Source organism: Gorilla gorilla, chromosome 10, assembly GCF_029281585.2.
Source record: "Gorilla gorilla gorilla isolate KB3781 chromosome 10, NHGRI_mGorGor1-v2.1_pri, whole genome shotgun sequence".
NCBI lineage: Eukaryota > Metazoa > Chordata > Mammalia > Primates > Hominidae > Gorilla > Gorilla gorilla.
The window spans coordinates 136,634,854-136,647,365 of record NC_073234.2 but is presented as its reverse complement, the minus strand read 5'-3'; the positions used below and the strand labels follow the sequence as shown (position 1 = coordinate 136,647,365).

At 44.7% G+C, this 12,512-nt stretch overlaps 1 long non-coding RNA gene across 2 annotated transcripts in view; it reads left to right on the top strand.

The window, feature by feature from the left end:
• The window catches only part of LOC129525898 (uncharacterized), a 47,766-nt gene that overhangs the window by 2,429 nt on the left and 32,825 nt on the right, over positions 1-12,512 (top strand). The window contains exons 2-3 of one of the 2 annotated variants that reach the window (XR_008670441.2): positions 3,963-4,065; positions 8,200-8,214. This is a non-coding gene — a long non-coding RNA (uncharacterized lncRNA). The remainder of the gene's footprint in view (positions 1-3,962; positions 4,066-8,199; positions 8,215-12,512) is intronic. The other variant, XR_008670440.2, reaches the window with a different exon arrangement.

The following is a 12,512-nucleotide window of genomic DNA, read 5'->3' as shown; positions in this document are numbered from 1 at the left end:
GGACGGATCACCTGACATTGGGAGTTCGAGACCAGCCTGACCAACAATGGAGAAACCCTGTCTCTACTAAAAATACAAAAATTAGCTGGGCGTGGTGGCGCATGCCTGTAATCCCAGCTACTCAGGAGGCTGAGGCAGGAGAATTGCTTGAACCGGGGAGGTGGAGGTTGCCATGAGCTGATCATGCCATTGCACTCCAGCCTGGGCGACAAGAGTGAAACTCCATCTCAGAAAAAAAAAAAATAATAATGGCAGCAATCAAAACACATTTCCAGCCTTCATTCATACTTACCCTATAGTAATGAGTTAGTCCCAACCTCACAAATCTTGAATTTAGATGGTTTGCTTGTGTTTTGGAATGGGGTCAGTTAAGAAAAATGTAGAAATGCAAGTTTTTATAAATTACTAGTTGGTAACATCATTAGGCCTGACCAAAGAAGCTGATCCTAAAAAATGATTTGGAAAAGTTATTTTGTTTACACTGTTGCCCTTGGTTTATCTCTTTTTTAAAAATAACTTTATTGACCAGACATGGTGGCCCATTCCTATAATCCCAGCACTTTGAGAGACTAAGTTGGGAGGATTGCTAGAGCCCAGGAGTTTGAGACCAGCCTGGACAACATAGGGAGACCCCCATCTCTATAAATACTTTAAAAATTAGCCAGCCATGCTGGTGCATGCCTGTGGTCCCAGCTACTTGGGAGGCTGAGGCAGGAGGATCACTTGAGTTTAGGAGGTCAAGGTTGTAGTGAGCTGCAATTGTGCCACTGCACTCCAGCCTGGGTGACAGAGTGAGACCCTGTCTCAAAAACAAATAAGGAGGCGGGATGCGGTGGCTCACACCTGTAATCCCAGCACTTTGGGAGGCCGAGGTGGGTGGCTCACTTGAGCTCAGGAGTTCCAGACCAGCCTGGGCAACATGGTGAAACCCCATCTCTACAAAAAGTACAAAAATTAGCTGGGCATGGTAGCACGCACCTGTAGTCCCAGCTACATAAAATTTTTAAAAAAATAAATTGGCCAGGTGTGGCTCACACCTGTAATCCCAGCACTTTGAGAGGTTGAGGTAGGTGGATCACTTGAGGTCGGGAGTTTGAGACCAGCCTGACCAACATGGTGAAACCCCATCTCTACTAAAAATACAAAAATTAGCCGGGTGTGGTAGCGCATGCCTGTAATCCCAGCTACTTGGGAGGGTGAGGTAGGAGAATTGCTTGAGCCCAGCAGGCGGAGGCTGCAGTGAGCTGAGATTGTGCCACTGCACTCCAGCCTGGGTGACACAGTGAGACTCTGTCTTAAAAAAAGTAATATAATAATAAGGAAAGAGAGAAAATTAAAAATGGATCAAAGACATACATATAAGAGCTAAAATTATAAATCTCTTTGATGAAAACAGGGGCAAATCTTAGTAACCTCGGATTAGACAGTGGCTTTTTAGATTTAGATTTTGTTGCCTAAAGCAAGGCAACAAAAGAAAAAAATAGATAAATTGGACTACTTTGTCAAAACCGAAAAGTTCGTGCTTCAAGGTTACCATCAAGAAAGGGAAAAACCCACAGAATGAGAAAATATTCACATATCCTATATCTGTTAAGGATCTAGTATTTCAGATATCGTAAGAACTCTTACAACTCACCAATAACATGACAACCCTATTTAAAAATGGGCAAACATATCTGAATAGACATTTCTCCAAAGAAGATATACACATGAGATCAATAAACACAAGAAGATGCTCGATATCATTATTGTTAGGGAAATGCAAATCAAAGGCACAATGAGGTACCATTTCCTCCCCACTAGCATGGTTATAATTAAAAAGATGGACAATCAAAAAGCTGGCAAGGATGTGGAGAAACTGGAACCCTCACACATTACTCATGGGAATGTAAAATGGTCCAGCTGCTTTTTACTCGTGGGAATGTAAAATGGTCCAGCTGCTTTGGAAAACAGCAGTTCCTCAAAATGTTAAACATAGAAATTACCGTAGGACCAAGATATTCCTTTTCTAGGATTTCCCCAGAGAATTAAAAAGATATGTTCTGGGCGGGGCTCAGTGGTTCACGCCTGTCATCCCAGCACTTTGGGAGGCCGAGGCAGGTGGATCACTTGAGGCCAGGAGTTCGAAACCGGGCTGGGCAACATGGAGAAACCCCATCTCTACTAAAAATACAAAAATTAGCCAGGCATGGTGGTGCATGCCTGTAATCCCTGTAATCAGCTACTCAGGAGGCTGAGGCAAGAGAATCACTTGAACCTGGGAGGTGGAGGTTGCAGTGAGCTGAGATCGCGCCATTGCACTCCAGCCTGGGTGACAGAGCGAGACTCCGTCTCAAGAAAAAAAAAAGAAAAGAAAAGATATGTTTGGCATTTGACCTTGTCTCTTTAACCTTCCCATGCCCACTTGGGTCTCTTCCAAGCACAGCTTCCTTTCCCATTCTAAGGCATTTCAAATAAACTTCCACCCCTGCTCTGAAAAAGAAAAATGTTCATGCAAAAACTTGTACATGAGTATTCATAGCAGCATTCATAATGGCCAAAAAGTGGAAACAATCTAAATGTCCATCAACTAATGAACACGTAAACACAATGTGGTCCATCCATACAATGGAATATGATTCAGCCACAGAAAGGAAGGAAGCACTGACATGCGCCACACCACGGATGACCCTTGAAAACACCATGCTGAGTGAGAGGAGCCAGATGCCACAGGGCACTTATCGTATGATTCTGTGTGTAGGAAATGAATAGGCAAATCCATAGAAACTGAAAGTAGAGGCCGGGTGTGGTGGCTCACGCCTGTAATCCCAGCACTTTGGGAGGCTGAGGCGGGCAGATCACCTGAGGTCAGGAGTTTGAGACCAGCCTGACCAACACAGAGAAACCCCATCTCTACTAAAAATACAAAATTAGCTGGGCATGGTGGCAGGCGCCTGTAATCCCAGCTACTCAGGAGGCTGAGGCAGGAAAATCGCTTGAACCTGGGAGGCGGAGGTTGCGGTGAGCTGAGATCACGCCATTGCACTCCAGCCTGGGCGACAAGGGCAAAACTCCATCTCAAAACAAAACTGAAAGTAGATTAGTGGTTGCCAGGGGCTGGGGGAAAGAAAGGATGGAAAGTGACTGCTGATGAGGACAAGGTTTCCATTTAGGGTGATGAAAATGTGCTGGAAAAGAAAGTGGTGAAGTTGCGGAACCTGTGAATATAGTAAAAGCCGCTGAATTGTACATTTAAAAAGAGTAAATTTTATGGTATGTGAGTTATGTCTCAGTAATAATTCCAATAAACAGGGAGTAAACAACCAAGGTCTCAAGAAAAGCAAAGTATGTACCACGAATCCATGGGGCCAGACCTCATATTCCTTCGTCATAGGGGAGCATCTCAGGCCCTCACACCAAGCTTACCTTTTTTTTTTTTTTCTTTTTGAGACAGGGTCTCCCTGTGTCACCCGGACTGGAATGCAGTGGCATGATCTCGGCTCAGTGCAACCTCCGCCTCCTGGGTTCGAGCAATCCTCCCACCTCAGCCTCCCAAGTAGCTAAGACTACATGCACACGCCACCATGCCCAGCTGATTTTTTGTATTTTTGGTAGAGATGGGGTTTCACCAGGTTGCCCAGGCTGGTCTTGAACTCCTGAGTTCAAGCGATCCATCTGCCTCAGCCTCCCAAAGTGTGGGGTTACAGTCGTGAGCCACCGCGCCCGGCCTCTTTTTAGTTCAGATGGGATTGGAGCAGTTTCGATTTTCTTGTTCCTTTGTTGCTGGTGAAGCCAGTTCATCAGTACCTGCTTTCTCTAGGCTGTCATTTCTCGCAGAGGTGGTGCAGCAGCTGTTTTTATACTATGTGACCTTATCTTCCTGGCCACAGCTGACTGGACCACAGGTGGGAAACTGACCCAGCCGGGCCAGCCTCTCCTCTGGCTTTGGCATTGGGATAGTGACAACTCTTTCTTCTCTGCAGGTGACTGGAACTGATTTGACATAACCATCGTATGCATGGAGAAGCTGAGAACAGTAATCTGCAGAAGCAAAAGTATGAAACAGCCGGGCAAAGATGCACAGAAGTGAGAGAGACGAAGAGAACGGCCTCTGGTTTCTGTTGAGCTTCCACTTCTTGGTTCTGCCCCCTCCCCCCGTTCACCTTTACCTTTGAGATACCCCCATAATCTCATAATAAATGTTCATTTTTTACTTAACCTAGTAGCCTTCTGAAACTTGGAATTGAAAAGACTATGTCTATGGCCCTAGGATCTAACAGATGAAAAATGTATTATGTCACCAGTAACGTAGGTGGTAAAACAAACATTTGTTTGAATGCAGCAAATTAGAAAGAGGTGGGACGCGTTGCCCCAGGCCACCAATACTAAGAGCAGGGATACACAAATAGCCCATAAAAAAGAAATGTTTCTATAAAAAGCAGAGCCAAGAACTCCGAAAAGCTCATCAGTTTGGGGCCATTTAGTTTAGAGACCTCAGTGTGCCTTAGGGTGTCATTTGGTTATGGTTATGTAAGACTGACATTTGTTACAATGGCCTTGAGCCGCAAAAGGCCAGTCAGAAGAGACAGTGTCATTTGCTTAGGAGAATCTACAATGAAAAAATGTTTAAATTAAATGTTTAGGCATTTAAAGATGTAAGACTCGCTTATCTGGCACATAGACATTGTGAAATACGTCATTGTATAACAGAATGACAGATACGTGTGGCTCACAGTATAATTATATATACTTCCAGAAACAGAACGTCTAAATAAAGAACAAGTTGATAGCAGAAGTGAGGAATAAATTATTTTATAATTTTGCTGTTGCTTTCCCCGGGTAGTGCTTGAGACTGAATCTATTGTGGAACAACAACAAAAAAAAAAAAGCAAAAAAACAGAACAGAAAAACCCTGACTCTTATCTAACAGGCCATATGTTGATCACAGATAATCCTCTCAACCCTATCAGACCCAACATCCTTTTTGTTTTTTTGACACAGGGTCTCTCTCTGTTGCCCAGGCTGGTGTGCAGTGGCGGGATGTCAGCTCACTGCAACCTCCGCCTCCCAGGTTCAAGCAATTCTCCTGCCTCAGCCTCCCAAGTAGTAGCTGGGATTACAGGCATCCACCACCATGCCCTGCTAATTTTTGTATTTTTAGTAAAGACAGGGTTTCACCCTGTTGATCAGGCTGGTCTCAAACTCCTGACCTCAGATGATCCGCCCACCTCGGCCTCCCAAATTGCTGGGATTACAGGCGTGAGCCACCATGCCGGCCACTTGTATTATGGTTTTAAAGTGTAAGACTTCTTTATATATTCTAGATACAAATTCCATATCAGATATATGATCTATAGATGTTTTCTCCCATTCAGTGTGTGGGAGGAATTACAGGTTGTTGAAACGGAGGAGAGGGGGAAGGATGATATTCCTGCAGATGAGCTGGACATATTCTAATACCTGGATCTTGACATCTTAGCACATTTGACGTTCGGTCTTTAGGCTGTAAAAGACCTCAGAGATCACACCCTTTGATAGGCAGCGTAGAATAAAAGGTGGATGGGGAATGACCTGTGACTGCAAGAGGCAGTGTGGGGGAATTGTCTGATACTGCTGAAAACAAGAGGCAGCCCCAAATTTCATCAATCCTGTATGTGATTTTCACAACAAATTTTTGTTTGTTTCTTTTTTAATTTCACAATGAAATTTCATGTCACTGTGCCACAAAGAAAAAATTGTAATATATAGAATGGAAATAATGTAAAATCTATATATTTTATTTTGTTTTACTTGGTTGAAAATGTGTAACATTTATGATTTTTTTTAGTTTTTAACTTTTTTTATTTTTATTTTTTTTTGAGACGGAATTTCGCTCTTGTTGCCCAGGCTGGAGTGCAATGGTGCGATCTGGGCTCACCGCAACCTCTGCCTCCCAGGTTCAGGCAATCCTCCTGCCTCAGCCTCCCAAGTAGCTGGGATTACAGGCATGCACCACCACGCTTGGCTAATTTTGTATTTTTAGTAGAGACGGGGTTTCTCCATGTTGGTCAGGCTGGTCTCGAACTCCCGACCTCAGGTGATCTGCCCACCTGGGCCTCCCAAAGTGTTAGGATTACAGGCATGAGCCACTGTGCCCCACCCGTTTTTTAAAATTCTTAAAAAAAAAAAAAAAAGAAATGGGGTCTCACTATGTTGCCCAGGCTGATGTCAAACTCCTGGCCTGAAGCAATTCTCCCAGCTCTGCTTCCCAAAGTGCTGGGATTACAGACATGAGCCAGTGAGTCCAGCAAGGCAAAACTATTGAAAAGCTTTTTTATTATTTATTTATTTATTTATTTGGAGACAGAGTGTTGCTCTATTCCCCCAGGCTGGAGTGCAATGGCGTGATCTTGGCTCACTGCAACCTCCATCTCCTGGGTTCAAGCAATTCACCTGCCTCAGCCTCCCAAGTAGCTGAGATTATAGGCGCCCGCCACCACACCTGGCTAATTTTTTATATTTTTAGTAGAGACGGGGTTTCCCCATGTTGGCCAGGCTGGTCTCGAACTCCTGACCTCAGGTGAACCACCCGCCTTGGCCTCCCAAAGTGCTGGGTTTATAGGTGTGAGCCACTGTGCCCGGCTGAACGAGGCTCCATCTCAAGATAAAATAAAATAAAAAAATAAAATAATGATAGTATGCTGTGGAAAGATATTCAAGATAATTAAATGGAAAAATATTACAGGGCAATATGTGTACTGGGTCTTCAAATTTTTGTGTTTATAGAAAAAAGTGTGGCAGATCATAAGTTAAAATCTTAACTGGTTTTTCTGGGAAGGGTAAAACTATAGATGATTTTTGCTCTGCATACTTATCTGCATTTTTAAAAATGTCTACTCTGAAGTTGATTACTTTTCTTAAGAGAAGGCCGGGCACGGTGGCTCACACCTGTAATCCCAGCACTTTGGGAGGCCAAGGTGGGCCGATCACGAGGTCAAGAGATCGAGACCAGCCTGGCCAACATGGTGAAACCCCACCTCTACTAAAAATACAAAAATTAGCTGGGTGTGGTGGCGGGTGCCTCTAGTACCAGCTACTTTGGAGGCTGAGGCAGGAGACTCGCTTGAACCCGGGAGGCGGAGGTTGCAGTGAGCCGAGATTGTGCCGCTGCACTCCAGCCTGGGTGATAGAACGAAACTCCATTTCAAAAAAAAAGAAAAGAAAAGAAAAGAAAAGAAAAACAATTTTAAAGCTACTCCTAAAAATGTTTATGAAGTATATTTAATTATGTGGAGGAAATGCTTATGCTGTAATGTTAAGTGAGGAAAAAGGCAAGGCAAGATACAAAACAGCGTGTGTTAGAATCTAAATTATACACATCAAAAGAAGAGAAGCATCTTGCTTCATCCAGGGAGAATGATTTTTTTTTTTTTTTTCATAGAGATGGAGTCTCACTGTTTTACCCAGCCTGGTCTTGATTCCTGGGCTCAAGCAAACCTCCTGCCTTGGCCTCCCAAAGTGTTGGGATTACAGGTGTGAGCCACCGCGCCTGACCAGAATGATTCTTTGAATCAATCTCTTTTCTTCCCTAGTATTTGTCTTTAAAGTGCTAGATTAGGCCAGGCGCGGTGGCTCATGCCTGTAATCTCAGCACTTTGGGAGGCCAAGGTGGGCAGATCATGAGGTCAGGAGTTCAAGATCAGCCTGGCCAACATAGGGAAACCCTATCTCTACTAAAAATAGAAAAATTAGCCAGACATGGTGGCATGCACCTGTAGTCCCAGCTACTCAGGAGGCTGAGGCAGGAGAATGGCTTGAACCCGTGAGGCAGAGGTTGCGATGAGCCAAGATCGCACCACTAAACCAACAGAGGGAGACTTCGGCTCAAAAAAAAAAAAAAAAGCCTGTAATCCCAGCACTTTGGGAGGCCGAGGTGGGTGGATTATGAGGTCAGGAGATTGAGACCATCCTGGCTGACACAGTGAAACCCCATCTGTACTAAAAATACAAAAAATTAGCCGGGCATGGTGGCACGTACCTGTAGTTCCAGCTACTTGGGAGACTGAGGCAGGAGAATTGCTTGAACCCGGGAGGCGGAGGTTGCGGTGAGCTGAGATTGCGCCACTGTACTCCAGCCTGGGTGATAGAGTGAGACTCTGTCTCAAAAAAATAAATACATAAAAATAAAAAGCTTACAGTGATTTGAATCCCACTCAAACTGTGTATTTGTATCTGTTACAGACAGAAGCAAGGAAGGTAAGTCCTTGGCTGATCAGCCCTCTGATTTACCTGGGACTGAGAGGTTTCCTGGACAAGGGACTTTCTGTACTAAAACCGGGAAGGTCAAGGCCAAACAGGATGAGTCGGTCACCTTCAGAAGGATTCAGTCAACGGACTTCAGGAAGGCTGATGACAGGTTGTATTCAGGCCAGAACTCCATAAGCCATTGACACCCTCTCCTCCTTCCCTTGTCCACACCAGGCTTCACTCTGGAGAGAATGGCTAAACCTGTACTAGTTAAACTCAAACCTTCCTTGAAAGACAGTTTTACAGGGCGGTGGGGCGGTGGGGGTGGGGGGTCGGGGAACCAAGGAAACAAAGAACCTTGAAACAGATCTGTTAGAAAAGAAGGGGCTATTACAAGAAGCAGGGAGGCTTTCCAGGAAATGTAGCTTCCAAAACCCTGTTTCTGGCCGGATGCAGTGGCTCACATCTGTAATCCCAGCACTTTGGGAGGCCGAGGCAGGCAGATCCCTTGAGTCCAAGAGTTCAAGACCAGCCTGGGCAACATAGCAAGACCCCATCTCTACAAAAAGTACAAAAAATTAGCCAGGCATGGTGGCACATGTCTGTAGTTCCAGCTACTCAGGAGTCTGAGGTGGGAGGATCCCTTGAGCCCAGGAGGCGGAGAGCTAAGATCATACAACTGCACTCCAGCCTGGGTGACAGAGCAAGACCCTGTTTCAAAAAAACCCAAACCAGCCGGGCACAGGGCTCACACCTGTAATCCCAGCATTTTGGAAGGCTAAGGTGGGTGGATCACCTGAGGTCAGGAGTTTGACACCAGCCTGACCAATATGGTGAAACCCCATCTCTACTAAAAATGCAAAAATTAGCCAGGCGTGGTGGTGGGCACCTGTAATCCCAGCTACTTGGGAGGCTGAGACAGGAGAATTGCTTGAACCCGGGAGACAGAGGTTGCAGTGAGCCGAGATCGCGCGACTGCACTTGCTGTGGGTGACAGAGTGAGACTGTGTCTCAAAAACAAAACAAAAACCATGGGGAATTTTTTTTTAAGGTGTGAAAAAAAAATAGAAAACTACATTTCTTGTGATCTTGTATCAGACATCTTCGAGCTTACCTGAAAGTTTGAATCAAAACAAAATAACAAAGTGTGCCTTTTATATAACTTGCCTCGTTGTGAAGACCCATCTGCTTTTTTCTCTGGTGAAGACAGATTTTCTGAAACACGCAGTGTTGAGTCTTTCCCATCCCTCAACAATTACTGGATTATTAGCTACATAAGCATTCTCCAGCAGATCTAAATCTGACACAACAAGAATGCACGTTTCTTTGGCTCTGAACAGCATTTTATCTTTTGAAAACCACCTTCACGTGAGTGATACTCAGAATCCCATTTTACAGTTGAGTAAAAGCTGAAACTCATTTGTGTCTGATAAAACATTCTGGAGGTCTCCTTGCAAATTTTTCTGGTTCATTATGCCTCCCTTTATCCTCCATAAGATAATAGTTCATAGCCTATAGTCCCAGCTACTCAGGAGGCTTGAGCCCAGGAGTTCAAAGCCAGTCTGGGCGACATGGTGAGACTATGTCTCTAAAAAATAATTTAAAAAAAGATAGCCGGGCGGGGTGGCTCATGCCTGTAATCCCAGAACTTTGGGAGGCTGAGGTGGGCGGATCACGAGGTCAGGAGTTCGAGACCAGCCTGACCAACATGGTGAAACCCTGTCTCTACTAAAAATACAAAAATTAGCTGGGAATGGTGGTGGGTGCCTGTAATCCCAGCTACTCAGGAGGCTGAGGCAGGAGAATTGCTTGAACCCGGGAGGCGGAGGTTGCAGTGAGCCGAGATCATGCTGCTGCACTGCAGCCTGGGCAACAGAGCGAGACTCCATCTAAAAAAATAAAATAAAATAAAAAGATAATAATTGGTCGCTAAGAGGGAAGGAAGGAAAGCAGGACTCCTCAGACTCCAAAACTATCAACCTGTTATAACATTTTGCATTTTCAGTTGTTTTAGAGGTTGATAAGAATAACCTTTAAGTCCACATAAGAATCACAAAATGTTCTGTTGAGATTTTCCCAATTATTTATTTATTTATTTATTTATTTTTGAGATGGACTTTCGCTCTTGTTGTCTAAGGCGTTAGGTGTGTGAGCTACACCCCGAGTCATGAGATACATGGCGTGCAGTGATGTCAGCACAGCCAACAGGAAGTGTTTGTGGAGAGTAGCGCCCTATCCCTTTCTTCACTTGCTTCCCTTTTTCTCGTTTTTCTATCTCATGAGTTCCATTCTCTGGGCAATAGGAAATTGAGAGGGAAGTGGGGTGACTCAGTACAGTTAGTTTCTTTTGGCTTTCTTTGAAGCCGCCCTGCTTCTTGCAATAGCCCCTTCTTTTCTAACAGATCTGGGTCAAGTTTAACTAGCACAGGTTTAGCTACTGTCTCCAGAGTGAAGCTTGGGATGGACAAGGGGAGGGGGGTGGGCATCAAAGTAGGAAATTGAGTGGGAAGTGGGGGACAAAGTACAGTCAATTTCTTTGGGTCAGTGGAGGATAAAAGTTGCTTCTTTCCTGCCCTAAGAAATATCCAGAATGCTTATCTCTTGCCTTTAGTCATTTTACCCTAACCCAATTAGGGTTAGCATTAGGGCTAAGGTTAGGGTTAGCCTTAGGGTCAGCCTTAGCCTTCCATTTGGACAAAATCTGCCATTTGGCCGGGCGCAGTGGCTCATGCCAGTAGTCCCAGCACTTTGGGAGGCTGAGGAGGGCAGATTTCTTGAGGCCAGGAGTTCGAGAACAGACTGGCCAACATGGCAAAACCCCATCTCTACGAAAATACAAAAATTATCTGCGTGTGGTGGTGCACACCTGTAATCCCAGTTACTTGGGAGGCTGAGGCAGGAGAATCACTTGAACCTGGGAGGCGGAGTTTGCAGTGAGCCAAGATCACGCCACTGTACTCCAGTCTGCATGACAGAGTGAGACTACAGCTCAAATAATAATAATAATGATAATAATAATAATAATATAAAAATAGCGTGAGCCCGGGAGGTGGAGCTTGCAGTCAGCCAAGATCACGCCACTGCACTCCAGCCTGGGCAACAGAGCGAGACTCCGTCTCAAAAATAAATAAATAAATAAAATAAAAATAAAAAAATAATATAAATATAAAAAATAAAGTTCTGCTTTAGCTGTGTGCCACCGATTTTCACATATATACATTCATTATCCAGTTCTATTGAGTCATTTAGCAATATTTCTTACAATATTTCAATCAGCTTCCAAATATTTTAAAAATCTACCTTTTAAAAATTAATTTCTGGCTGGCATGGTGGCTCACGCTTGTAATCCCAACACTTTGGGAAGCTGAGGCAGGCAGATCACCTAAGGTCAAGAGTTCGAGTCCAGCCTGGCCAACATGGAGAAACCCTGTATCTACTAAAAATACAAAAATTAGCCAGGCATGGTGGCAGGCGTCTGTAATCCCAGCTACTCGGGAGGCTGAGATAGGGAGAATTGCTTGAACCCGGGAGGTGGAGGTTTCAGCGAGCCGAGATTGCGCCACTGCACTCCAGCCCGGGCGACAGAGCGAGACTCTATCTCAAATGAAAAAAAAAAAAGAAAATGAATTTCAAATTTCCTTGAAATGTGGTTAGAGAACCTGGTCTGTATCATATTGCTGTTGGGAATGTATTGAGGAAAATACATGATGTAATGCATATCTGTTGTTATAACCCTTCCTTGTGCATCCTAAAAAGGAATGGGCCAGGCACGGTGGCTCATGCCTGTAATCCCAGCACTTTGGGAGGCCAAGGCGGGCAGATCACCCGAGGTCAGGAGTTCGAGACCAGCCTGGCCAACATGATGAAACCCCGTCTCTACTAAAAATACAAAAATTAGCCAGACACAGTGGCAGGCGCCTGTAATCCCAGCTATTTGGGAGGCTGAGGCAGGAGAATTGCTTAAACCCGGGAGGCAGAGGTTGCAGTAAGCTGAGATCGTGCCACTGCACTCCAGCCTGGGCGAAAGAGTGAGACTCCATCTCAAAAAAAAAAAAAAAAAAAAAAAGAATGTACCTTCTATATCTGATAGCTTGAGTGAGGCCCTTTCTGAGGAAGTCCATCTGAGCTGAGATCTGGATGTCAGGAAGGAGCCAGCTCTCTGAATACTTTTCCTAGGAGAAAGTATTCTAGGCAAAGGGAATAGCAGGTGCAGAGTCCCTGAGGTAGGAATGAGCTTGATATGTTCCAGGAACAGAAGGAAAGTCAATATGAATGGAGCATAGTGGGCAAGGAGGAGAGTGATGTGA